Genomic DNA, 24638 nt, shown 5'->3' with positions numbered 1-24638 from the left:
AAAAATAGAAAAATGGAGGGAAAAATATCAGTGCAGGAAAGGTTGTTGAAAGTAGCCGGGTACGTGTACAATTCTTCAATTATATCTCCTGCAGACTGAAAGAGAGTATTAAGAGCTACGATAAAGTTACCCAGGAGACGTAAAAGCTTGCAGCACCTGGTATTTCCAGGAGGTCTCACATTCAAGTACTGACCAGGTCCTGCCCCGTTTAGCTTCCGAGATCTGACGATATCATGCGCATTCAGGACGGTGTGGCCGAAAGCCGAGAGGCCTGGCTGCATGATGTCTCTTTAAGGCTGGCGGGTATTGACGGAACTTCCAGCAAAAAAAAAAAGAAAAAAGAAAAATGGAGGGAAAAATATCAGTGCAGCAAAGGGTTTTGAAAGTAGCCGGGTACGTGTACAATTTTTCAATAATATCTCCTACAGACTGAAAGAGAGTATTAAGAGCTATGATGAAGTTACCCAGGAGACGTAAAAAGCTTGCAGCACCAGGTATTTCCAGGAGGTCACCCATCCAAGTACTGACCAGGCCCTGCCCCGTTAGCTTCCAAGATCTGATGAGATCGGGCAAGTTCAGGACGGTGTGGCCGCAAGCCAAGAGGCCTGGCTGCATGATGTCTCTTAAAGGCTGGCGGGTATTGACGGAACTGCCAGCAAAAAAAAAAAAGAAAAATAGAGGGAAAAATACCAGTGCAGCAAAGGGTGTTGAAAGTAGCCGGGTACGTGTACAATTCTTCAATTATATATTCTCCAGACAGAAAGAGAGTATTAAGAGCTACGATGAAGTTCCCCAGGAGACGTAAAAAGCTGGCAGCACCTGGTATTTCCAGAAGATCTCCCATCCAAGTACTGACCAGGTCCTGCCCCGTTTAGTTTCCGAGATATTCCGAGATCGGGCGCGTTCAGGACTGTGTGTCCGCAAGCCGAGAGGCCTGGTTGCATGATGTCTCTTAAAGGCTGGCGGATATTGACGGAACTTCCAGAAATAATAATAAAGAAAAAGAAAAATGGAGGGAAAAATATCAGTGCAGCAATGGGTGTTGAAAGTAGCCGGGTACGTGTACAATACTTCAATTATATCTCCTCCAGACAGAAAGAGAGTATTAAGAGCTACGATAAACTTACCCAGCAGACGTAAAAAGCTTGCAGCACCTGGTATTTCCAGGAGGTCTCCCATCCAAGTACTGACCAGGCCCTGCCCCATTCAGTTTCCGAGATCTGACGAGATCGGGCGCGTTCAGGATGGTGTGGCCGCAAGCCGAGATCCTGGCTGCATGATGTCTCTTAAAGGCTGGCGGGTATTGACGGAACTGCCAGCAAAAAAAAAAAGAGAAATGGAGGGAGAAATACCAGTGCAGCAAAGGGTGTTGAAAGTAGCCGGGTACGTGTACAATACTTGAATTATATCTCCTCCAGACAGAAAGAGAGTATTAAGAGCTACGATGAAGTTACCCAGGTGACGTAAAAAGCTTGCAGCACCTGGTATTTCTAGGAGGTCTCCCATCCAAGTACTGACCAGGCCCTGCCCCGTTTAGCTTCCGAGATCTGACGAGATCGGGCGCATTCAGGACGGTGTGGCCACAAGCCGAGAGGCCTGGCTGCATGATGTCTCTTAAAGGTTGGCGGGTATTGACGGAACTTCCAGCCAAAAAAAAAAAAAAAAAAAGAAAAAAGAAAAATGGATGGAAAAATATCAGTGCAGCAAAGGGTGTTGACAGTAGCTGGATACGTGTACAATACTTCAATTATATCTCCTCCAGACAGAGAGAGAGTATTAAGAGCTACGATAAAGTTACCCAGGAGACGTAAAAGCTTGCAGCACTAGGTATTTCCAGGAGGTCTCACATTCATGTACTGACCAGGTCCTGCCCCGTTTAGCTACCGAGATCTGACGAGATCGGGCGCGTTCAGGATGGTGTGGCCGCAAGCCGAGATGCCTGGCTGCATGATGTCTCTTAAAGGCTGGCGGGTATTGACGGAACTGCCAGCCAAAAAAAAAAAGAAAAATAGAGGGAAATATACCAGTGCAGCAAAGGGTGTTGAAAGTAGCCGGGTACGTGTACAATTCTTCAATTATATCTCCTGGAGACAGAAAGAGAGTATTAAGAGCTACGATGAAGTTACCCAGGAGACGTAAAAGCTTGCAGCACCTGGTATTTCTAGGAGGTATCCCATCCAAGTACTGACCAGGCCCTGCCCCGTTTAGCTTCCGAGATCTGACGAGATCGGGCGCATTCAGGACGGTGTGGCCACAAGCCAAAAGGCCTGGCTGCATGATGTCTCTTAAAGGTTGGCGGGTATTGACGGAACTTCCAGCAAAAAAATAAATAAAAAAAAATAGAAAAATGGAGGGAAAAACATCAGTGCAGGAAAGGGTGTTGAAAGTAGCCGGTTACGTGTACAATTCTTCAATTATATCTCCTGCAGACTGAAAGAGAGTATTAAGAGCTACGATAAAGTTACCCAGGAGACGTAAAAGCTTGCAGCACCTGGTATTTCCAGGAGGTCTCACATTCAAGTACTGACCAGGTCCTGCCCCGTTTAGCTTCCAAGATCTGACGATATCATGCGCATTCAGGACGGTGTGGCCGAAAGCCGAGAGGCCCGGCTGCATGATGTCTCTTTAAGGCTGGCGGGTATTGACGGAACTTCCAGCAAAAAAAAAAAGAAAAAAAAAAATGGAGGGAAAAATATCAGTGCAGCAATGGGTGTTGAAAGTAGCCGGGTACGTGTACAATACTTCAATTATATCTCCTCCATACAGAAAGAGAGTATTAAGAGCTACGATAAACTTACCCAGCAGACGTAAAAAGCTTGCAGCACCTGGTATTTCCAGGAGGTCTCCCATCCAAGTACTGACCAGGCCCTGCCCCACTCAGTTTCCGAGATCTTACGAGATCGGACGCGTTCAGGACGGTGTGGCCGCAAGCCGAGATGCCTGGCTGCATGATGTCTCTTAAAGGCTGGCGGATATTGACGGAACTTCCAGAAATAATAATAAAGAAAAAGAAAAATGGAGGGAAAAATATCAGTGCAGCAATGGGTGTTGAAAGTAGCCGGGTACGTGTACAATACTTCAATTATATCTCCTCCAGACAGAAAGAGAGTATTAAGAGCTACGATAAACTTACCCAGCAGACGTAAAAAGCTTGCAGCACCTGGTATTTCCAGGAGGTCTCCCATCCAAGTACTGACCAGGCCCTGCCCCATTCAGTTTCCGAGATCTGACGAGATCGGGCGCGTTCAGGATGGTGTGGCCGCAAGCCGAGATCCTGGCTGCATGATGTCTCTTAAAGGCTGGCGGGTATTGACGGAACTGCCAGCAAAAAAAAAAAAGAGAAATGGAGGGAGAAATACCAGTGCAGCAAAGGGTGTTGAAAGTAGCCGGGTACGTGTACAATACTTGAATTATATCTCCTCCAGACAGAAAGAGAGTATTAAGAGCTACGATGAAGTTACCCAGGTGACGTAAAAAGCTTGCAGCACCTGGTATTTCTAGGAGGTCTCCCATCCAAGTACTGACCAGGCCCTGCCCCGTTTAGCTTCCAAGATCTGACGAGATCGGGCGCATTCAGGACAGTGTGGCCACAAGCCGAGAGGCCTGGCTGCATGATGTCTCTTAAAGGTTGGCGGGTATTGACGGAACTTCCAGCAAAAAAAAAAAAGAAAAATAGAGGGAAAAATACCAGTGCAGCAAAGGCTGTTGAAAGTAGCCGGGTACGTGTACAATTCCTCAATTATAACACCTCCAGACAGATAGAGAGTATTAAGAGCTACGATGAAGTTACCCAGGAGACGTAAAAAGCTTGCAGCACCAGGTATTTCCTGGATGTCTCCCATCCAAGTACTGATCAGGCCCTGCCCCGTTTAGCTTTCGAGATCTGACGAGATCAGGCGCGTTCAGGACAATGTGGCCACAAGCCAAGAGGCCTGGCTGCATGATGTCTCTTAAAGGCTGGCGGGTATTGACGGAACTTCCAGCAATAAAAAAAAAAAAAAAAAAAAAAAAATAGAAAAATGGAGGGAAAAATATCAGTGCAGTAATGGGTTTTGAAAGTAGCCGGGTACGTGTACAATTCTTCAATTATATCTCCTCCAGACAGAAAGAGAGTATTAAGAGCTACGATGAAGTTACCCAGGAGACGTAAAAAGCTTGCAGCACCTGGCATTTCCAGGAGGTCACCCATCCAAGTACTGAACAGGCCCTGCCCCGTTTAAATTCCGAGATCTGACGAGATCGGGCGCGTTCAGGACGGTGTGGCCGCAAGCCGAGAGGCCTGGCTGCATGATGTCTCTTAATGGCTGGCGGGTATTGACAGAACTTCCAGCAAAAAAAAAAGAAAAAAGAAAAATGGAGGGAAAAATATCAGTGCAGCAAAGGGTGTTGACAGTAGCTGGGTACGTGTACAATTCTTCAATTATATCTCTTCCAGACAGAAAGAGAGTATTAAGAGCTACGATGAAGTTACTCAGGAGACGTAAGATGCTTGCAGCACCTTTTATTTCCAGCAGGTCTCCCATGCAAGTACTGAACAGGCTCTGCCCCGTTCAGCTTCCGAGGTCTGACGAGATTGGGGGTGTTCAGGGCGGTGTGGCCGCAAGCCGAGAGGCCTGGCTGCATGATGTGTCTTAATGGTTGGCGGGTATTGACGGAACTTCCAGCAAAAAAAAAAAAAAAAAAAAAATGGAGGGAAAAATATCAGTGCAGCAATGGGTGTTGAAAGTAGCCGGGTACGTGTACAATACTTCAATTATATCTCCTCCATACAGAAAGAGAGTATTAAGAGCTACGATAAACTTACCCAGCAGACATAAAAAGCTTGCAGCACCTGGTATTTCTAGGAGGTCTCACATTCATGTACTGACCAGGTCCTGCCCCGTTTAGCTACCGAGATCTTACGAGATCGGGCGCGTTCAGGACGGTGTGGCCGAAAGCCGAGAGGCCCGGCTGCATGATGTCTCTTTAAGGCTGGCGGGTATTGACGGAACTTCCAGCCAAAAAAAAAAAAAAAAAAAGAAAAAAGAAAAATGGATGGAAAAATATCAGTGCAGCAAAGGGTGTTGACAGTAGCTGGATACGTGTACAATACTTCAATTATATCTCCTCCAGACAGAGAGAGAGTATTAAGAGCTACGATAAAGTTACCCAGGAGACGTAAAAGCTTGCAGCACTAGGTATTTCCAGGAGGTCTCACATTCATGTACTGACCAGGTCCTGCCCCGTTTAGCTACCGAGATCTGACGAGATCGGGCGCGTTCAGGATGGTGTGGCCGCAAGCCGAGATGCCTGGCTGCATGATGTCTCTTAAAGGCTGGCGGGTATTGACGGAACTGCCAGCCAAAAAAAAAAAGAAAAATAGAGGGAAATATACCAGTGCAGCAAAGGGTGTTGAAAGTAGCCGGGTACGTGTACAATTCTTCAATTATATCTCCTGGAGACAGAAAGAGAGTATTAAGAGCTACGATGAAGTTACCCAGGAGACGTAAAAGCTTGCAGCACCTGGTATTTCTAGGAGGTATCCCATCCAAGTACTGACCAGGCCCTGCCCCGTTTAGCTTCCGAGATCTGACGAGATCGGGCGCATTCAGGACGGTGTGGCCACAAGCCAAAAGGCCTGGCTGCATGATGTCTCTTAAAGGTTGGCGGGTATTGACGGAACTTCCAGCAAAAAAATAAATAAAAAAAAATAGAAAAATGGAGGGAAAAACATCAGTGCAGGAAAGGGTGTTGAAAGTAGCCGGTTACGTGTACAATTCTTCAATTATATCTCCTGCAGACTGAAAGAGAGTATTAAGAGCTACGATAAAGTTACCCAGGAGACGTAAAAGCTTGCAGCACCTGGTATTTCCAGGAGGTCTCACATTCAAGTACTGACCAGGTCCTGCCCCGTTTAGCTTCCAAGATCTGACGATATCATGCGCATTCAGGACGGTGTGGCCGAAAGCCGAGAGGCCCGGCTGCATGATGTCTCTTTAAGGCTGGCGGGTATTGACGGAACTTCCAGCAAAAAAAAAAAGAAAAAAAAAAAATGGAGGGAAAAATATCAGTGCAGCAATGGGTGTTGAAAGTAGCCGGGTACGTGTACAATACTTCAATTATATCTCCTCCATACAGAAAGAGAGTATTAAGAGCTACGATAAACTTACCCAGCAGACGTAAAAAGCTTGCAGCACCTGGTATTTCCAGGAGGTCTCCCATCCAAGTACTGACCAGGCCCTGCCCCACTCAGTTTCCGAGATCTTACGAGATCGGACGCGTTCAGGACGGTGTGGCCGCAAGCCGAGATGCCTGGCTGCATGATGTCTCTTAAAGGCTGGCGGATATTGACGGAACTTCCAGAAATAATAATAAAGAAAAAGAAAAATGGAGGGAAAAATATCAGTGCAGCAATGGGTGTTGAAAGTAGCCGGGTACGTGTACAATACTTCAATTATATCTCCTCCAGACAGAAAGAGAGTATTAAGAGCTACGATAAACTTACCCAGCAGACGTAAAAAGCTTGCAGCACCTGGTATTTCCAGGAGGTCTCCCATCCAAGTACTGACCAGGCCCTGCCCCATTCAGTTTCCGAGATCTGACGAGATCGGGCGCGTTCAGGATGGTGTGGCCGCAAGCCGAGATCCTGGCTGCATGATGTCTCTTAAAGGCTGGCGGGTATTGACGGAACTGCCAGCAAAAAAAAAAAAGAGAAATGGAGGGAGAAATACCAGTGCAGCAAAGGGTGTTGAAAGTAGCCGGGTACGTGTACAATACTTGAATTATATCTCCTCCAGACAGAAAGAGAGTATTAAGAGCTACGATGAAGTTACCCAGGTGACGTAAAAAGCTTGCAGCACCTGGTATTTCTAGGAGGTCTCCCATCCAAGTACTGACCAGGCCCTGCCCCGTTTAGCTTCCAAGATCTGACGAGATCGGGCGCATTCAGGACAGTGTGGCCACAAGCCGAGAGGCCTGGCTGCATGATGTCTCTTAAAGGTTGGCGGGTATTGACGGAACTTCCAGCAAAAAAAAAAAAGAAAAATAGAGGGAAAAATACCAGTGCAGCAAAGGCTGTTGAAAGTAGCCGGGTACGTGTACAATTCCTCAATTATAACACCTCCAGACAGATAGAGAGTATTAAGAGCTACGATGAAGTTACCCAGGAGACGTAAAAAGCTTGCAGCACCAGGTATTTCCTGGATGTCTCCCATCCAAGTACTGATCAGGCCCTGCCCCGTTTAGCTTTCGAGATCTGACGAGATCAGGCGCGTTCAGGACAATGTGGCCACAAGCCAAGAGGCCTGGCTGCATGATGTCTCTTAAAGGCTGGCGGGTATTGACGGAACTTCCAGCAATAAAAAAAAAAAAAAAAAAAAAAAATAGAAAAATGGAGGGAAAAATATCAGTGCAGTAATGGGTTTTGAAAGTAGCCGGGTACGTGTACAATTCTTCAATTATATCTCCTCCAGACAGAAAGAGAGTATTAAGAGCTACGATGAAGTTACCCAGGAGACGTAAAAAGCTTGCAGCACCTGGCATTTCCAGGAGGTCACCCATCCAAGTACTGAACAGGCCCTGCCCCGTTTAAATTCCGAGATCTGACGAGATCGGGCGCGTTCAGGACGGTGTGGCCGCAAGCCGAGAGGCCTGGCTGCATGATGTCTCTTAATGGCTGGCGGGTATTGACAGAACTTCCAGCAAAAAAAAAAGAAAAAAGAAAAATGGAGGGAAAAATATCAGTGCAGCAAAGGGTGTTGACAGTAGCTGGGTACGTGTACAATTCTTCAATTATATCTCTTCCAGACAGAAAGAGAGTATTAAGAGCTACGATGAAGTTACTCAGGAGACGTAAGATGCTTGCAGCACCTTTTATTTCCAGCAGGTCTCCCATGCAAGTACTGAACAGGCTCTGCCCCGTTCAGCTTCCGAGGTCTGACGAGATTGGGGGTGTTCAGGGCGGTGTGGCCGCAAGCCGAGAGGCCTGGCTGCATGATGTGTCTTAATGGTTGGCGGGTATTGACGGAACTTCCAGCAAAAAAAAAAAAAAAAAAAAAATGGAGGGAAAAATATCAGTGCAGCAATGGGTGTTGAAAGTAGCCGGGTACGTGTACAATACTTCAATTATATCTCCTCCATACAGAAAGAGAGTATTAAGAGCTACGATAAACTTACCCAGCAGACATAAAAAGCTTGCAGCACCTGGTATTTCTAGGAGGTCTCACATTCATGTACTGACCAGGTCCTGCCCCGTTTAGCTACCGAGATCTTACGAGATCGGGCGCGTTCAGGACGGTGTGGCCGAAAGCCGAGAGGCCCGGCTGCATGATGTCTCTTTAAGGCTGGCGGGTATTGACGGAACTTCCAGCAAAAAAAAAAAAGAAAAAAGAATAATGGAGGGAAAAATATCAGTGCAGCAAAGGGTGTTGAAAGTAGCCGGGTACGTGTACAATACTTCAATTATATCTCCTCCAGACAGATAGAGAGTATTAAGAGCTACGATGAAGTTTCCCAGGAGACGTAAAAAGCTTGCAGCACCAGGTATTTCCAGGTGGTCTCCCATCCAAGTACTGATGAGGCCCTGCCCCGTTTAGCTTCCGAGATCTGACGAGATCGGGCATGTTCAGGACGGTGTGGCCGCAAGCCAAGAGGCTTGGCTGCATGATGTCTCTTAAAGGCTGGCGGGTATTGACGGAACTTCCAGCAAAAAATAAAAAATAAATAAATAGAAAAATGGAGGGAAAAATATCAGTGCAGGACAGGGTGTTGAAAGTAGCCGGGTACATGTACTATACTTCAATTATATCTCCTCCAGACTGAATGAGAGTATTAAGAGCTACGATAAACTTACCCAGCAGACGTAAAAAGCTTGCAGCACCTGGTATTTCCAGGAGGTCTCCCATCCAAGTACTGACCAGGCCCTGCCCCGTTTAGCTTCCGAGATCTGACGAGATCGGGCGCGTTCAGGATGGTGTGGCCGCAAGCCGAGATCCTGGCTGCATGATGTCTCTTAAAGGCTGGCGGGTATTGACGGAACTGCCAGCAAAAAAAAAAAAGAGAAATGGAGGGAGAAATACCAGTGCAGCAAAGGGTGTTGAAAGTAGCCGGGTACGTGTACAATACTTGAATTATATCTCCTCCAGACAGAAAGAGAGTATTAAGAGCTACGATGAAGTTACCCAGGTGACGTAAAAAGCTTGCAGCACCTGGTATTTCTAGGAGGTCTCCCATCCAAGTACTGACCAGGCCCTGCCCCGTTTAGCTTCCGAGATCTGACGAGATCGGGCGCATTCAGGACGGTGTGGCCACAAGCCAAGAGGCCTGGCTGCATGATGTCTCTTAAAGGTTGGCGGGTATTGACGGAACTTCCAGCAAAAAAAAAAAGAAAAATAGAGGGAAAAATACCAGTGCAGCAAAGGCTGTTGAAAGTAGCCGGGTACGTGTACAATTCCTCAATTATAACACCTCCAGACAGATAGAGAGTATTAAGAGCTACGATGAAGTTACCCAGGAGACGTAAAAAGCTTGCAGCACCTGGTATTTCTAGGAGGTCTCCCATCCAAGTACTGACCAGGCCCTGCCCCGTTTAGCTTCCGAGATCTGACGAGATCGGGCGCATTCAGGACGGTGTGGCCACAAGCCGAAAGGCCTGGCTGCATGATGTCTCTTTAAGGCTGGCGGGTATTGACGGAACTTCCAGCAAAAAAAAAAAAAAAAAAAATAGAAAAATGGAGGGAAAAATATCAGTGCAGGAAAGGTTGTTGAAAGTAGCCGGGTACGTGTACAATTCTTCAATTATATCTCCTGCAGACTGAAAGAGAGTATTAAGAGCTACGATAAAGTTACCCAGGAGACGTAAAAGCTTGCAGCACCTGGTATTTCCAGGAGGTCTCACATTCAAGTACTGACCAGGTCCTGCCCCGTTTAGCTTCCGAGATCTGACGATATCATGCGCATTCAGGACGGTGTGGCCGAAAGCCGAGAGGCCTGGCTGCATGATGTCTCTTTAAGGCTGGCGGGTATTGACGGAACTTCCAGCAAAAAAAAAAAGAAAAAAGAAAAATGGAGGGAAAAATATCAGTGCAGCAAAGGGTTTTGAAAGTAGCCGGGTACGTGTACAATTTTTCAATAATATCTCCTACAGACTGAAAGAGAGTATTAAGAGCTATGATGAAGTTACCCAGGAGACGTAAAAAGCTTGCAGCACCAGGTATTTCCAGGAGGTCACCCATCCAAGTACTGACCAGGCCCTGCCCCGTTAGCTTCCAAGATCTGATGAGATCGGGCGCGTTCAGGACGGTGTGGCCGCAAGCCAAGAGGCCTGGCTGCATGATGTCTCTTAAAGGCTGGCGGGTATTGACGGAACTGCCAGCAAAAAAAAAAAAGAAAAATAGAGGGAAAAATACCAGTGCAGCAAAGGGTGTTGAAAGTAGCCGGGTACGTGTACAATTCTTCAATTATATATTCTCCAGACAGAAAGAGAGTATTAAGAGCTACGATGAAGTTCCCCAGGAGACGTAAAAAGCTGGCAGCACCTGGTATTTCCAGAAGATCTCCCATCCAAGTACTGACCAGGTCCTGCCCCGTTTAGTTTCCGAGATCTTCCGAGATCGGGCGCGTTCAGGACTGTGTGTCCGCAAGCCGAGAGGCCTGGTTGCATGATGTCTCTTAAAGGCTGGCGGATATTGACGGAACTTCCAGAAATAATAATAAAGAAAAAGAAAAATGGAGGGAAAAATATCAGTGCAGCAATGGGTGTTGAAAGTAGCCGGGTACGTGTACAATACTTCAATTATATCTCCTCCAGACAGAAAGAGAGTATTAAGAGCTACGATAAACTTACCCAGCAGACGTAAAAAGCTTGCAGCACCTGGTATTTCCAGGAGGTCTCCCATCCAAGTACTGACCAGGCCCTGCCCCATTCAGTTTCCGAGATCTGACGAGATCGGGCGCGTTCAGGATGGTGTGGCCGCAAGCCGAGATCCTGGCTGCATGATGTCTCTTAAAGGCTGGCGGGTATTGACGGAACTGCCAGCAAAAAAAAAAAGAGAAATGGAGGGAGAAATACCAGTGCAGCAAAGGGTGTTGAAAGTAGCCGGGTACGTGTACAATACTTGAATTATATCTCCTCCAGACAGAAAGAGAGTATTAAGAGCTACGATGAAGTTACCCAGGTGACGTAAAAAGCTTGCAGCACCTGGTATTTCTAGGAGGTCTCCCATCCAAGTACTGACCAGGCCCTGCCCCGTTTAGCTTCCGAGATCTGACGAGATCGGGCGCATTCAGGACGGTGTGGCCACAAGCCGAGAGGCCTGGCTGCATGATGTCTCTTAAAGGTTGGCGGGTATTGACGGAACTTCCAGCCAAAAAAAAAAAAAAAAAAAGAAAAAAGAAAAATGGATGGAAAAATATCAGTGCAGCAAAGGGTGTTGACAGTAGCTGGATACGTGTACAATACTTCAATTATATCTCCTCCAGACAGAGAGAGAGTATTAAGAGCTACGATAAAGTTACCCAGGAGACGTAAAAGCTTGCAGCACTAGGTATTTCCAGGAGGTCTCACATTCATGTACTGACCAGGTCCTGCCCCGTTTAGCTACCGAGATCTGACGAGATCGGGCGCGTTCAGGATGGTGTGGCCGCAAGCCGAGATGCCTGGCTGCATGATGTCTCTTAAAGGCTGGCGGGTATTAACGGAACTGCCAGCCAAAAAAAAAAAGAAAAATAGAGGGAAATATACCAGTGCAGCAAAGGGTGTTGAAAGTAGCCGGGTACGTGTACAATTCTTCAATTATATCTCCTGGAGACAGAAAGAGAGTATTAAGAGCTACGATGAAGTTACCCAGGAGACGTAAAAGCTTGCAGCACCTGGTATTTCTAGGAGGTATCCCATCCAAGTACTGACCAGGCCCTGCCCCGTTTAGCTTCCGAGATCTGACGAGATCGGGCGCATTCAGGACGGTGTGGCCACAAGCCAAAAGGCCTGGCTGCATGATGTCTCTTAAAGGTTGGCGGGTATTGACGGAACTTCCAGCAAAAAAATAAATAAAAAAAAATAGAAAAATGGAGGGAAAAACATCAGTGCAGGAAAGGGTGTTGAAAGTAGCCGGTTACGTGTACAATTCTTCAATTATATCTCCTGCAGACTGAAAGAGAGTATTAAGAGCTACGATAAAGTTACCCAGGAGACGTAAAAGCTTGCAGCACCTGGTATTTCCAGGAGGTCTCACATTCAAGTACTGACCAGGTCCTGCCCCGTTTAGCTTCCAAGATCTGACGATATCATGCGCATTCAGGACGGTGTGGCCGAAAGCCGAGAGGCCCGGCTGCATGATGTCTCTTTAAGGCTGGCGGGTATTGACGGAACTTCCAGCAAAAAAAAAAAGAAAAAAGAAAAATGGAGGGAAAAATATCAGTGCAGCAAAGGGTGTTGAAAGTAGCCGGGTACGAGTACAATTCTTCAATTATATCTCCTCCAGACAGATAGAGAGTATTAAGAGCTACGATGAAGTTTCCCAGGAGACGTAAAAAGCTTGCAGCACCAGGTATTTCCAGGAGGTCTCCCATCCAAGTACTGATGAGGCCCTGCCCCGTTTAGCTTCCGAGATCTGACGAGATCGGGCGTGTTCAGGACGGTGTGGCCGCAAGCCAAGAGGCCGGGCTGCATGATGTCTCTTAAAGGCTGTTGGGTATTGACGGAACTTCCAGCAAAAAATAAAAAATAAATAAATAGAAAAATGGAGGGAAAAATATCAGTGCAGGACAGGGTGTTGAAAGTAGCCGGGTACATGTACAATTCTTCAATTATATCTCCTCCAGACTGAATGAGAGTATTAAGAGCTACGATGAAGTTACCCAGGAGACGTAAAAAGCTTGCAGCACCTGGTATTTCCAGGAGGTCACCCATCCAATTACTGACCAGGCCCTGCCCAGTTTTTCTTCCGAGATCTGACGAGATCTTGCGTCTTCAGGACGGTGTGGCCTCAAGCCAAGAGGCCTGGCTGCATGATGTCTCTTAAAGGCTGGAGGGTATTGATGGAACTTCCAGCAAAAAACAAAAGAAAAAAGAAAAATAGAGGGAAAAATATCAGTGCAGCAAAGCATGTTGAAGGTAGCCGGGTACGTGTACAATTCTTCAATTATATCTCCAGACAGATAGAGAGTATTAAGAGCTACGATAAAGTTACCCAGGAGACGTAAAAGTTGCAGCACCAGGTATTTCCAGGAGGTCTCACATTCAAGTACTGACCAGGTCCTGCACCGTTTAGCTTCCGAGATCTGACGAGATCGGGCGCGTTCAGGACGGTGTAGCCGCAAGCCGAGACGTCTGGCTGCATGATGTCTCTTAAAGGCTGGCGGGTATTGACGGAACTGCCAGCAAAAAAAAAAAAGAGAAATAGAGGGAAATTTACCAGTGCAGCAAAGGGTGTTGAAAGTAGCCGGGTACGTGTACAATTCTTCAATTATATCTCCTGGAGACAGAAAGAGAGTATTAAGAGCTACGATGAAGTTACCCAGGAGACGTAAAAAGCTTGCAGCACCTGGTATTTCTAGGAGGTCTCCCATCCAAGTACTGACCAGGCCCTGCCCCGTTTAGCTTCCGAGATCTGACGAGATCGGGCGCATTCAGGACGGTGTGGCTGCAAGCCGAGAGACCTGGCTGCATGATGTCTCTTAAAGGTTGGCGGGTATTGACGGAACTTCCAGCAAAAAAAAAAAAAAAAAAGAAAAATGGATGGAAAAATATCAGTGCAGCAAATGGTGTTGGCAGTAGCTGGGTACGTGTACAATACTTCAATTATATCTCCTCCAGACAGATAGAGAGTATTAAGAGCTACGATAAAGTTACCCAGGAGACGTAAAAGCTTGCAGCACCAGGTATTTCCAGGAGGTCTCACATTCATGTACCGACCAGGTCCTGCCCCGTTTAGCTTCCAAGATCTGACGAGATCGGGCGAGTTCAGGATGTCGTGGCCGCAAGCCGAGACGCCTGGCTGCATGATGTCTCTTAAAGGCTGGCGGGTATTGACGGAATTTCCAGCAAAAAAAAAAAAAAAAAAATAGAAAAATGGAGGGAAAAATATCAGTGCAGGAAAGGGTGTTGAAAGTAGCCGGGTACGTGTACAATTCTTCAATTATATCTCCTGGAGACAGAAAGAGAGTATTAAGAGCTACGATGAAGTTACCCAGGAGACGTAAAAAGCTTGCAGCACCTGGTATTTCTAGGAGGTCTCCCATCCAAGCACTGACCAGGCCCTGCCCCGTTTAGCTTCCGAGATCTGACGAGATCGGGCGCATTCAGGACGGTGTGGCCACAAGCCGAAAGGCCTGGCTGCATGATGTCTCTTAAAGGCTGGCAGGTATTGACGGAACTGCCAGCAAAAAAAAAAAAGAAAAATAGAGGGAAAAATACCAGTGCAGCAAAGGGTGTTGAAAGTAGCCGGGTACGTGTACAATTCTTCAATTATATCTTCTCCAGACAGAAAGAGAGTATTAAGAGCTACGATGAAGTTCTCCAGGAGACGTAAAAAGCTGGCAGCACCTGGTATTTCCTGGAGGTCTCACATTTAAGTACTGACCAGGTCCTGCCCCGTTTAGCTTCCGAGATCTGACAAGATCGGGCGCGTTCAGGACGGTGTGGCCGCAAGCCGAGATGTCTGGCTGCATGATGTCTCTTAAAGGCTGGCGGGTATTGACGGAATTTCCAGCAAGAAAAAAAAAAAAAAAAATGGAAAATGGAGGGAAAAATATCAGTGCAGGAAAGGGTGTTGAAAGTAGCCGGGTACGTGTACAATTCTTCAATTATGTCTTCTCCAGACAGAAAGAGAGTATTAAGAGCTACGATGAAGTTCCCCAGGAGACGTTAAAAGCTGGCAGCACCTGGTATTTCCAGGAGATCTCCCATCCAAGTACTGACCAGGCCCTGCCCCGTTTAGTTTCCGAGATCTGACGAGATCGGGCGCGTTCAGGACGGTGTGGCCACAAGCCAAGAGGCCTGGCTGCATGATGTCTCTTAAAGACTGACGGGTATTGACGGAAATTCCAGCAAAAAAAAAATGGATAAAGAAAAATGGAGGGAAAAATATCAGTGCAGCAATGGGTGTTGAAAGTAGCCGGGTACGTGTACAATACTTCAATTATATCTCCTCCAGACAGAAAGAGAGTATTAAGAGCTACGATGAACTCACCTAAAGGATTATTAGGAACACCATTCTAATACTGTGTTTGACCCCCTTTCGCCTTCAGAACTGCTTTAATTCTACGTGGCATTGCTTCAACAAGGTGCTGAAAGCATTCTTTAGAAATGTTGGCCCATATTGATAGGATAGCATTTTGCAGTTGATGGAGATTTGTGGGATGCACATCCAGGGCACGAAGCTCCCGTTCCACCACATCCCAAAGATGCTCTATTGGGTTGAGATCTGGTGACTGTGGGGGCCAGTTTAGTACAGTGAACTCATTGTCATGTTCAAGAAACCAATTTGAAATGATTCGACCTTTGTGACATGGTGCATTATCCTGCTGGAAGTAGCCATCAGAGGATGGGTACATGGTGGTCAAAAAGGGATGGACATGGTCAGAAACAATGCTCAGGTAGGCCGTAGCATTTAAACGATGCCCAATTGGCACTAAGGGGCCTAAAGTGTGCCAAGAAGACATCCCCCACACCATTTCACCACCACCACCAGCCTGCACAGTGGTAACAAGACATGATGGATCCATGTTCTCATTCTGTTTACGCCAAATTCTGACTCTACCATCTGAATGTCTCACCTCTTTTTCCTATTTGTAGTGGAGATGAGTGGTACCCGGTGGGGTCTTCTGCTGTTGTAGCCCATCCGCCTCAAGGTTGTACGTGTTGTGGCTTCACAAATGCTTTGCTGCATACCTTGTTTGTAACGAGTGGTTATTTCAGTCAAAGTTGCTCTTATATCAGCTTGAATCAGTCGGCCCATTCTCCTCTGACCTCTAGCATCAACAAGGCATTTTCGCCCACAGGACTGCCGCATACTGGATGTTTTTCCCTTTTCACACCATTCTTTGTAAACCCTAGAAATGGTTGTGCGTGAAAATCCCAGTAACTGAGCAGATTGTGAAATACTCAGACCGGCCCGTCTGGCACCAACAACCATGCCACGCTCAAAATTGCTTAAATCACCTTTCATTCCCATTCAGACATTCAGTTTGGAGTTCAGGAGATTGTCTTGACCAGGACCACACCCCTAAATGCATTGAAGCAACTGCCATGTGATTGGTTGATTAGATAATTGCATTAATGAGAAATTGAACAGGTGTTCCTAATAATCCTAATAGGTGAGTGTATATGTATGTATGTGTATGTATGTCCAATTGCTTTGACAATACAAATGAAATGAATTGAGAGAGAGAGAGAGAGAGAGAGAGGAATATGAGCTCCTAAAAAACATTTGTTTTTATACATAAGCGGATTTAATTTGTGATTTACAAATGAATATATAGCACTATAAACATACACAGAAGACATGGAATAGAAATTCAGAAGAAAAAGTATTCAAAAAATAATAATTTTAAGAGAAACACAAAAAGAAGAAAGCAGAGAGACAGTTCAGGAAGAAAAGTCAGAAAAGAAAAGCTGAAGACAAGAATTGGAGGTAAGAGACAAATAATTAAACAAAAAAATATGTATTAATAAAATAAATAAGCATTCTCAGTAGTTGACTCAGCCAATGAAAATGCAGAGCTCCGATTTGAATAGAGTGACAGTAGGAGAGAGCCCAACTGCCACTGAGACTGATAGAAATCTATCGAACAGCAGTCTGACTGCAGAGCTGCCTTTTGAAATCCGATACCCTGAAGACATTCGCTCTGCACAGGCTAAGAAGGACTACAAACAAGCTGTGATGAGAGCATCTCCTGAGACCCTCATCCTAGACTACACCGGTAAAGGAGAAAACAGGGTCAAGAACAATCTACTGTTCTACACCGCCTTTCACAAAACCCTGTGCCAGACATACCCCAATAACAACAAGAGGGGCATTAGCAGAGGCAGGCAGATCTCAGTGCTGGTAGAGAAAGACACAGACAGTGTGATGCTCACTTTTAATGTATACCACAACGGGACCATCATGGTGCAGGGCAGCGAGAGCAGCCTGGACCAATTAGCTCTCGGCTTCCACACCTCAAAGCAGCAGACTGAGGTAGAGAAACAAGAGCCAGAGCCGGCCACCCTGCAGTCTGCCCCCAGCCACACGGAGCCAGACAGTGCCCCATCTCCCACAGACTGCCCCCCTGTCTCCCCAAAACTCTCCAGCAACATTAAAACACTAAAGGAATGCCTATCAGTGCTGGAGCTGGAGTTTGCGGAGTTCAGGGACTAAAGATGCAGCACAAGGCTGAGATCCATGAGCTGAGAGCAGCAGTGAGAGACCTGGAGGAGCAGAGACAAACCCTGAGGACGGAGCTGCGCAGAGCGAGGGAGGAGCTGACCAGGACACCCCAGCACAGCCAGCTAAGGAGCCTGCAGAGCCAGCTGGAGGAGCTAAGAGAGGAGCTACACATCACTGGAGCACAGAGACTGCACTGCACTGAACCCACAACACCTACAACCCCTGACGCACCCACTGACGCACCCACTGATCCACCCACACTCCCCACCACTCCTGACACCCCCACTATCACCAGACCTGCCACTAATACACAATCCCCTGAAACGCCACTCCCCCAAAACACACCCGCTGCCCCCACCACTCCCGACGCAAACCCGGAGTGGCAGGTCAACACAGAGGTGGTCATTCTGAGCGACTCCAATGGGAAGTTCCTGGATGAGAGGCGCCTCTTCCCTGGGTGAAAAGTGAAAAAGCTTTGGTGCCCGACAGCACAGAGAGCCCTGGAGCTGCTCTCCAAGAGGAGGCTGTGCCAGGTCAAACACATCCTCATCCACACCGGCACTAACGACCTGAGTGCCCGCAGGGGCGATGTGGCCTCAGCCCTGAGACAGGTGGCAACGAAAGCCACAGAGGAATTCCCAACTGCCAAAATCACCATCTCCACACTGCTGCCCCGCACAGACGTGCCCCTGCACATCATCCAGGCCATCAACGCAGAAGTATCCCGAAGATGTGCCCTCCTCCCCAACGTACACCTGGCACACCACTGAGACATCCAGCCACATCACCTGTATGACCACGTCCACCTCAACAAGACGGGTGTGAGGATCTTCGCAAAGGTCCTCAAGGACACAACCCTGGGCCGAAACCCCACACACCCCCACCCCATATCTTGTTCATTTTCCAAAATACTTCAATTTTTGCCCTCTATCTGTTTCACTTCATCCTTTATTGACCTCTTGCTGTTGTAGTATTGAAAAAAGCTCTTTGCATTCGTTATAGAGCTATGTTTCTTTCTATTTCCCTCTTTGCTTTCCTGATCCCTTTCTTAAGATCTATTTGCAGTTCACCATATTCTTTGTATTTTGTTTAGTCTCTATCCCTTTTGTATGCGCTATACCACATTTTCTCTCTCTTCAAATTTTTTTGCATACTTCCATTAAACCATTTTGGCCAATGTTTTTTGGTCCTCAATTTGCTAAGTTTTGGTATAAATTTCTCCTGAGCCTCAAGTAGTATATTCTTAAATATACCCATCCATTTTCAACTGAATCTGATCCAGTGTGCTCCAGTCTACCTCTTCCAAGTGTCGCCTCATACCTTCAAGGTTTGCTTTTCTAAAATTGTAGACCATTGCTTTAGACTTGGGCCTTGTTTCTAGAAAGAATGCCTCAAAGATGACCATATTGTGATCACAGTTTGCTATTGATTCTATAACTAATGTCCCTCTGACTCTATCTAACATCTCGGTTATTTGAAGGGAAATCTGTCAAGGTCACTGTTAAGGTACAACGCTTCAGTTGAAGCAGCCCTTCGGATCCCAGTGAATCGGGCAGTCAGGCCAGTCAGCGTTTCAGCTACAGGGGAGACTTTTCAGCAGGAGACGAGCGCTCGGGAAGAAAAATGCACAGACACAGAAGTAGTCCGTTCGTTTATCTTCAGTTTATTTAAAGTTTCACACAGCCTTTATACAGTCTAACAAACATCTTCAGTGATAGTTACGGGGCAGTCCCGATATGTAGTTACACACCATAATAGTACTGATTTTGCAGTGTTCCCACAAGCAGGTGCACATGTCATGCCTCGTGGGAATGTTATTGTCCGAGGATGTGTGTAACCCATAATATATTTGTGTTTCGGGAAGGGGAAAATGTAGCACATACTGTACGAACAACATGTTTTGTGTCTGCCACAGCTGCTTGGATTACAAGCAGTTCTGCAAGCTATTTCAGCAGTGTGCATAAGACATAGATAATAAGTAAAGTTATTAATAATTCACAGTTCCTAACTAGTAACTTACTGGAAAGTTTCCTATATTTTCTAACAGTTATACAGTGGGTATATACAATACATAGGAGGCAATTTTACCCCAAGAGTCACCGTTGACAATTGGAAACAGCTCCTCAGTGGAATATGCCAGTAATGAGGACATAAGTGTACAAACATAAAGAAAGTCCTGCTATTACAAACTGCCAGCAAATGCATGCAATGCATTACTCATCTATTCAAAATACCTAGTTTACTGCATTACTATGATTATTATTATCCAATATAGAAATATATTAACACATTAGTCTCAGTAATGTGCATTTTTCACCTTTAATTGTGTGTAATTTCCAGGAAAATAGTGTTGATACATTTTGAATAGTCAGTGAAACATATCAATTTTCAAAGACTTCATGTCCCTCTTAACAGCCCTAGCAAACAATGCATTTACAGCATATTAATAAATAAAGAATACTTTAAGGGGGATGGTGTAAAACATCCATAGGAACAGCAGAGAAACTGTAAGTTAAACATGAACCTGAGATATTTCCACAATGTTTCTGGGTTAAAAAATAGGATCACCAAATAAATAAGCAAGTAAATCTTAAAGTACAGCTATAGATAATTCATTTTTGTAAGGATATTATACATTATTGACAATGTTTTCTGTATCAGTTGTTAAAACCCCTAAAAAGAGCACATTATAAATGGTCAATGTGATATATTTCCAGCACACAATCCCCAAAGAAATGACAGGAATTTAGGACTGAGTTGTGGAAATACCATTTTAACTTGTATAAAAGGAAAGCTTTAAAGTTAATCTCTACTTTCTTTGGGTCTCAAATATTTAATTCTTAATTCCCCTAACTGGTCTTGGTTTGTATCGTTGAAATGCAATTTGATCACAGAATTTATCTATTTAACATGTCAAACAGTAGGTGGCAGAGTTTACATTACATTATTTGTCATTTAGCAGACACTCTTATCCAGGGCGACTTACATTTATTATTATTATTATTATTATTAATATTTTTATTTCTTGGCAGACACCCTTATCCAGGGCGACTTACAACATAACTGCAAAAATACAGTGAAGTACAATCAATCAATCAATCCATTTTTATTTGTATAGCGCCTTTCGCAGGGTAGCCACAGAGTGCTTTACAGACTGGTAAACATACAACAAACGTACAGCAAAATAAAAAACATAAATACAATAAAATCAAATATAGACCTGTAAACATTTTACATGATCTAGAATAAAGTGAGTGAACATTTAAGTAAATAAAGCATTTAGGAACGGAGGAGAGAAAAACAAGAAAACTCCTAAGGATGGCATGTAGGAGAAAATGAATCTCTGGGGGTCCACGGCCTAGGGCCTAGGCCTAATGGTTGCCTCCCTTCCAGGCAGTATACTTATTACAGCAGCAAGGAGATCAGAAAGTTCTTTATCGGTGCTGCTGGCTGTGGTCTTCCCTGTGGAGGAGGCCTCTCGCTGGCCATCGGGGGTGGAGGGTTTGGACCATCAATAGGCTTTGGGTTGCGATGGCTCATCAAACCTTGGGTGTGGATGCCCCGTTGACCCTCCATTGTGAGGTGCTTCTGGGATGGGTTGTGCCTCATCAGACGGGTAGGGAGGTGCCAGTACCTTTAGTGCTTTAAATGTTAATAAGAGCACTTTAAAGTCTATCCTGTAGTGCACGGGCAGCCAGTGAAGAGAAGCCAATACTGGAGTGATGTGTTCATGTTTTTATGTTTTTGTTAGGATTCTTGCAGCAGCATTTTGGACTGAAGTGCACAAATAGCTCTGTTTGTGCTGCCTGACAGAATGGCATTACAGTAGTCCAATCTAGATGTAACAAATGCGTGTATCAATTTCTCAGTGTCCTGTAACGAGAGGAATTGTCTTAGTCTAGCAATGTTTCTAAGCTGGAGGAAGGAAGATCTCGACACATTCTGAATGTGTGATTCAAAAGATAGATTATGATCACAGATGACACCCAGGTTTCATGCCATCCCCTTAGGGGAGAAATTAAAGTTATCATTACTCAGTTTTGTTAGTGAATGATGAACAGTTCGATTTTTGTCTCCTAAAATTATGACTTCTGTTTTGTCAGAATTAAGCATAAGAATTTTTTTTCTCATCCATGTTTTAATCTCAGACAGACAGCAGATTCGTTTTTCTAGGTCTATGGTGTTGTTAGGATTTACTGACAGATATAATTGTGTGTCGTCTGCGTAACTGTGAAAGTTAATATTATGTCGTCGAATGATATCACCTAAAGGGAGCATGTACAATGAAAAAAGTATAGGTCCGAGGACTGAGCCCTGTGGGACTCCGTACTTAACCTCAGTTAAATTTGAGTGGTTCTCGTTAATCTGTGCATATTGGAGTCTGTTTGACAGATATGATTTAAACCATGAAAGCACATTGCGAGATAGGCCAATACGGTTTTCTAAGCGGTGTATCAAGATTTTGTGGTCGATTGTGTCAAAAGCCGCACTTAAGTCTAATAAAATAATAACACTGGTGTGCCCTACATTGGAGGACTGAAACACGTCATTCAATACTTTTAACAGGGCCGTTTCTGTACTAAGGCCGGAACGGAAGCCTGATTGAAATTCTTCATAAAGATGATTATCGGTTAAAAAAGCTTGCAGTTGGTTTTCAACTACTTTCTCTAGAACCTTAGAAAGGAAGGGAAGGTTTGAGATAGGTCGATAGTGTTTAAGTTGGTTTGGGTCGACACTGGGTTTCTTAAGAAGTGGTTTAATTACAGCTATTTTAAATGATTCAGGAACAGATCCTGAGAATAAAGAGACATTGATAATATTGTGTATTCTGTGAATAATTCATGGCAGAGATTGTTTTAGCAGTTTAGTGCGTATAGGGTCTAGTGCGCAGGTTGTTGTTTTCATTTTAGTAATTAAGGAGACCAATTCCTGGTGATTTACTACGTTAAACGAGTCCAAGGTAGGCAGGGGCTGTGAAGGACTGCATGTGTCAGCTATAGTATCTGTGTATGTTTCCTGTTCTATCTGTTTTCTAATGCTGTTAACTTTGCTATTGAAATGATCCATGAAGTCACTACAGGTGAAATTGGGGGGGATGACCTCTGAAGGCTTTACCTTCTGGTTAGTAAGTGTCGCTATTGTATTAGAAAGAAAACGCGGGTTATTCTTATGCGTCTCTATTAAATTGGAGTAGTAGGCAGACCTAGCAGAGGACAGGGCCTGCTTGTATCTTATTATACTGTCATTCCATGCCATGTGAAGACCTCTAGTTTTGATTCTCTCCATTTACGCTCACATCTACGGCATTCTGTTTTAAGTGAGCGAGTGTGTTCGTCAAACCACGGTGAGTGTTTTGTTGGTTTTTATTTGTCGTGTCCTTAATGGGGCTACTAAAGCAGTGCTTAGTGTATTGTTGAAATTATTTAATAATTCATCTGCAGATCCTTCTTTTGATAAAGCTAGCATTTGGCAACAGGGTAGTGAATTTATGAATAGCAGTGGGATTTAGGCAGCGAGTTTCTATGTTCCTTTCCGTGTGTCTAATTCTACTCCTCCTACAAGGCAATCAATCATTACAAATTAAATTTAGCTAAAACAGCAATTCAAAATAATACATTTTACAATTTTCAATTTACAATTTACACAAGTACAGTAAGTGACATCCTACATCCTTGACAGTGAAAGCTAAGTGCTGTCAAGATGTAGGGTCACAGTCAAGGGCTACGGGAAAGGGAGCAAGGAGGAAAATAATCAAGAACGCGAGAAGCATAATACAACTGTGAAGTGCTATCTAGCAGGGATAGAGGACTAATATTACAAGTGCTGTCGGAAGAGATGCGTCTTGAGTAAGTGCCGGAATGAGGTCAAGGACTCTGCTGTTTTGACTTCGGTGAGCAGGTCGTTCCACCATTTAGGTGCCAGGGATGAGAAGGAGCGGTTCTGGAGGAGGCAGAGTTGGTCTATACAACTGGGTATTTTACTGGAGCAATCTAAGTGAAGTACCTTGCTCAATCAAGGGTACAACAGCACTGCCCCACCTGGGATTTGAACCCAAAACCCACAATATGAGTCCAGAGCCCTAAGCACTACTCCACAGTGTTGCATTAATCACAGACTGTACCAAGGCTCCATGTGATTCTTTATTGCACTTATACTGTTATTATTGTTTATTTGATTTAATTTTAATTATTCACTGATTGAGTCGTGTTCTCAAATTGTTTGTTTTCATTGATTGTATTCACTGATTGATTGACTTTAATTGATATTCACTATTATTGAACAGGCAGAAGCTTTGATCCCCGATGCGGCGCACCTGCATCACTGAGCAGCGGCCGCCTTCCCTCATGGCCACTACACCTGTGGACACTCAGCTGTAGATAAAGGCTGCCCTGCCAGAACAAAGGGGCACGGCGGAGCACCAGCAGGGACAGTGACTGCGGGACGGGTTACAGAGGAGAGGATATCGGCTGTGAGGGTGCCAGCCGGTAGGCACTAACTCCTCGCAGGGTCGGAGCGGGTCCCTGCAGATCGGGAGCTGCCTGGAGAAACATTAGCCGCTGGACGCAGTGACTCGACAGCAACAAGAGGATCTAAGGGACTATTACTGGCCAGAGACATTGACTTGGCTTCTACAAGACTGTATTCCTGGACTTGCCTTCTTGGCTCTGCGGTTTCCAGCTTCTCGGCGATAGACGGCACTTTGGGGCTCCGGACCAGCAGCCGGAGGGAGAAGCACATAGCGGACGGGTGAGAGGGACGCGCTCAATATCCCTGTGAGCTTGTGATCGCAGCACTTGCCAGTGAGCGAGCGTGTCCTCCTCCTGAGACTGCTCTTTGTCCTGGATTGGGGCTGCTTGTGCGGACGAGCTGCTCGTTTGTGAGGATCTCTAGCCTGGGACGGAACCGGAGGCCGAGCCGGGTTGGGACTGTGTAATTGAGACCATTCTCTCGCCATTCTCCATCGTTTCATACATACGTTTTTTGATTGTGAATATAGGGGGTATTGTCTGGGCTTAGTTTTATTTGGGAATTTAGTATAGTTTATTATATTTTCAGCTTTTGTATAGGTTTCTGTATTTTTATTTTTGCCCAGGTGATTAAAGGCAATTTTAATTGTAAAAAAAACATTGAGAGAACGGTCAGATTTCGTGCCCTGCTAGTTGCCCCTGTTGTATTGTACATGCTGAATTTTATTTAATGGACTAGAATAAGACCTTTCTTATTTACTGGTGACGTCTGTCCTGGGACCTTACCTGCAGGGGGAAATAAGTGAGTGGGAGCGAGTCCCCACCT

At 45.3% G+C, this 24638-nt stretch overlaps 14 non-coding genes and 27 pseudogenes across 14 annotated transcripts; all 41 read right to left on the bottom strand.

Moving 5' to 3' along the window:
- Positions 1 to 144: 144 nt before the first annotated feature.
- Positions 145 to 263, bottom strand: LOC136762165 (uncharacterized; annotated as a pseudogene).
- Positions 264 to 479: 216 nt separating this feature from the next.
- Positions 480 to 597, bottom strand: LOC136761106 (uncharacterized; annotated as a pseudogene).
- Positions 598 to 1142: 545 nt separating this feature from the next.
- LOC136760998 (uncharacterized) lies at positions 1143 to 1261 on the bottom strand (annotated as a pseudogene).
- A 208-nt stretch (positions 1262 to 1469) lies between these two features.
- LOC136761912 (5S ribosomal RNA) lies at positions 1470 to 1588 on the bottom strand. The gene has a single exon (XR_010820407.1). It is a non-coding gene; the product is annotated as a 5S ribosomal RNA (ribosomal RNA).
- A 224-nt stretch (positions 1589 to 1812) lies between these two features.
- On the bottom strand, positions 1813 to 1931 carry LOC136761740 (uncharacterized; annotated as a pseudogene).
- A 209-nt stretch (positions 1932 to 2140) lies between these two features.
- LOC136762510 (5S ribosomal RNA) lies at positions 2141 to 2259 on the bottom strand. Its single transcript, XR_010820707.1, has one exon. It is a non-coding gene; the product is annotated as a 5S ribosomal RNA (ribosomal RNA).
- A 554-nt stretch (positions 2260 to 2813) lies between these two features.
- On the bottom strand, positions 2814 to 2932 carry LOC136761422 (uncharacterized; annotated as a pseudogene).
- Positions 2933 to 3148: 216 nt separating this feature from the next.
- LOC136760996 (uncharacterized) lies at positions 3149 to 3267 on the bottom strand (annotated as a pseudogene).
- A 209-nt stretch (positions 3268 to 3476) lies between these two features.
- LOC136760789 (uncharacterized) lies at positions 3477 to 3595 on the bottom strand (annotated as a pseudogene).
- Positions 3596 to 3805: 210 nt separating this feature from the next.
- Positions 3806 to 3924, bottom strand: LOC136761879 (uncharacterized; annotated as a pseudogene).
- A 228-nt stretch (positions 3925 to 4152) lies between these two features.
- On the bottom strand, positions 4153 to 4271 carry LOC136762642 (5S ribosomal RNA). The gene has a single exon (XR_010820836.1). It is a non-coding gene; the product is annotated as a 5S ribosomal RNA (ribosomal RNA).
- A 215-nt stretch (positions 4272 to 4486) lies between these two features.
- LOC136762141 (uncharacterized) lies at positions 4487 to 4605 on the bottom strand (annotated as a pseudogene).
- Positions 4606 to 4819: 214 nt separating this feature from the next.
- On the bottom strand, positions 4820 to 4938 carry LOC136762086 (uncharacterized; annotated as a pseudogene).
- A 224-nt stretch (positions 4939 to 5162) lies between these two features.
- LOC136761739 (uncharacterized) lies at positions 5163 to 5281 on the bottom strand (annotated as a pseudogene).
- Positions 5282 to 5490: 209 nt separating this feature from the next.
- On the bottom strand, positions 5491 to 5609 carry LOC136762509 (5S ribosomal RNA). The gene has a single exon (XR_010820706.1). It is a non-coding gene; the product is annotated as a 5S ribosomal RNA (ribosomal RNA).
- Positions 5610 to 6164: 555 nt separating this feature from the next.
- LOC136761421 (uncharacterized) lies at positions 6165 to 6283 on the bottom strand (annotated as a pseudogene).
- Positions 6284 to 6499: 216 nt separating this feature from the next.
- Positions 6500 to 6618, bottom strand: LOC136760992 (uncharacterized; annotated as a pseudogene).
- Positions 6619 to 6827: 209 nt separating this feature from the next.
- LOC136760787 (uncharacterized) lies at positions 6828 to 6946 on the bottom strand (annotated as a pseudogene).
- Positions 6947 to 7156: 210 nt separating this feature from the next.
- On the bottom strand, positions 7157 to 7275 carry LOC136761877 (uncharacterized; annotated as a pseudogene).
- Positions 7276 to 7502: 227 nt separating this feature from the next.
- LOC136762641 (5S ribosomal RNA) lies at positions 7503 to 7621 on the bottom strand. The gene has a single exon (XR_010820835.1). It is a non-coding gene; the product is annotated as a 5S ribosomal RNA (ribosomal RNA).
- A 215-nt stretch (positions 7622 to 7836) lies between these two features.
- LOC136762140 (uncharacterized) lies at positions 7837 to 7955 on the bottom strand (annotated as a pseudogene).
- Positions 7956 to 8169: 214 nt separating this feature from the next.
- LOC136762085 (uncharacterized) lies at positions 8170 to 8288 on the bottom strand (annotated as a pseudogene).
- A 217-nt stretch (positions 8289 to 8505) lies between these two features.
- Positions 8506 to 8624, bottom strand: LOC136760905 (uncharacterized; annotated as a pseudogene).
- A 221-nt stretch (positions 8625 to 8845) lies between these two features.
- LOC136762633 (5S ribosomal RNA) lies at positions 8846 to 8964 on the bottom strand. Its single transcript, XR_010820827.1, has one exon. It is a non-coding gene; the product is annotated as a 5S ribosomal RNA (ribosomal RNA).
- Positions 8965 to 9173: 209 nt separating this feature from the next.
- Positions 9174 to 9292, bottom strand: LOC136761901 (5S ribosomal RNA). The gene has a single exon (XR_010820406.1). It is a non-coding gene; the product is annotated as a 5S ribosomal RNA (ribosomal RNA).
- Positions 9293 to 9501: 209 nt separating this feature from the next.
- On the bottom strand, positions 9502 to 9620 carry LOC136761889 (5S ribosomal RNA). Its single transcript, XR_010820405.1, has one exon. It is a non-coding gene; the product is annotated as a 5S ribosomal RNA (ribosomal RNA).
- Positions 9621 to 9839: 219 nt separating this feature from the next.
- LOC136762164 (uncharacterized) lies at positions 9840 to 9958 on the bottom strand (annotated as a pseudogene).
- A 216-nt stretch (positions 9959 to 10174) lies between these two features.
- Positions 10175 to 10292, bottom strand: LOC136762676 (5S ribosomal RNA). The gene has a single exon (XR_010820869.1). It is a non-coding gene; the product is annotated as a 5S ribosomal RNA (ribosomal RNA).
- Positions 10293 to 10502: 210 nt separating this feature from the next.
- Positions 10503 to 10621, bottom strand: LOC136762202 (uncharacterized; annotated as a pseudogene).
- A 216-nt stretch (positions 10622 to 10837) lies between these two features.
- Positions 10838 to 10956, bottom strand: LOC136760991 (uncharacterized; annotated as a pseudogene).
- Positions 10957 to 11164: 208 nt separating this feature from the next.
- LOC136761878 (5S ribosomal RNA) lies at positions 11165 to 11283 on the bottom strand. Its single transcript, XR_010820404.1, has one exon. It is a non-coding gene; the product is annotated as a 5S ribosomal RNA (ribosomal RNA).
- Positions 11284 to 11507: 224 nt separating this feature from the next.
- On the bottom strand, positions 11508 to 11626 carry LOC136761738 (uncharacterized; annotated as a pseudogene).
- Positions 11627 to 11835: 209 nt separating this feature from the next.
- Positions 11836 to 11954, bottom strand: LOC136762508 (5S ribosomal RNA). The gene has a single exon (XR_010820705.1). It is a non-coding gene; the product is annotated as a 5S ribosomal RNA (ribosomal RNA).
- Positions 11955 to 12509: 555 nt separating this feature from the next.
- Positions 12510 to 12628, bottom strand: LOC136760643 (5S ribosomal RNA). Its single transcript, XR_010820262.1, has one exon. It is a non-coding gene; the product is annotated as a 5S ribosomal RNA (ribosomal RNA).
- Positions 12629 to 12849: 221 nt separating this feature from the next.
- Positions 12850 to 12968, bottom strand: LOC136761856 (uncharacterized; annotated as a pseudogene).
- A 211-nt stretch (positions 12969 to 13179) lies between these two features.
- On the bottom strand, positions 13180 to 13298 carry LOC136761875 (uncharacterized; annotated as a pseudogene).
- A 210-nt stretch (positions 13299 to 13508) lies between these two features.
- Positions 13509 to 13627, bottom strand: LOC136761392 (5S ribosomal RNA). The gene has a single exon (XR_010820351.1). It is a non-coding gene; the product is annotated as a 5S ribosomal RNA (ribosomal RNA).
- Positions 13628 to 13842: 215 nt separating this feature from the next.
- On the bottom strand, positions 13843 to 13961 carry LOC136762197 (uncharacterized; annotated as a pseudogene).
- A 219-nt stretch (positions 13962 to 14180) lies between these two features.
- On the bottom strand, positions 14181 to 14299 carry LOC136760635 (5S ribosomal RNA). Its single transcript, XR_010820254.1, has one exon. It is a non-coding gene; the product is annotated as a 5S ribosomal RNA (ribosomal RNA).
- A 210-nt stretch (positions 14300 to 14509) lies between these two features.
- LOC136761758 (uncharacterized) lies at positions 14510 to 14628 on the bottom strand (annotated as a pseudogene).
- Positions 14629 to 14847: 219 nt separating this feature from the next.
- Positions 14848 to 14966, bottom strand: LOC136761072 (uncharacterized; annotated as a pseudogene).
- Between the last annotated feature and the right edge of the window lie 9672 nt (positions 14967 to 24638).

The sequence above is a fragment of the Amia ocellicauda genome, chromosome 10, assembly GCF_036373705.1.
Source record: "Amia ocellicauda isolate fAmiCal2 chromosome 10, fAmiCal2.hap1, whole genome shotgun sequence".
In the NCBI taxonomy this organism is placed as follows: Eukaryota; Metazoa; Chordata; class Actinopteri; order Amiiformes; family Amiidae; genus Amia; species Amia ocellicauda.
This window is presented reverse-complemented; position numbering and strand designations above follow the sequence as displayed.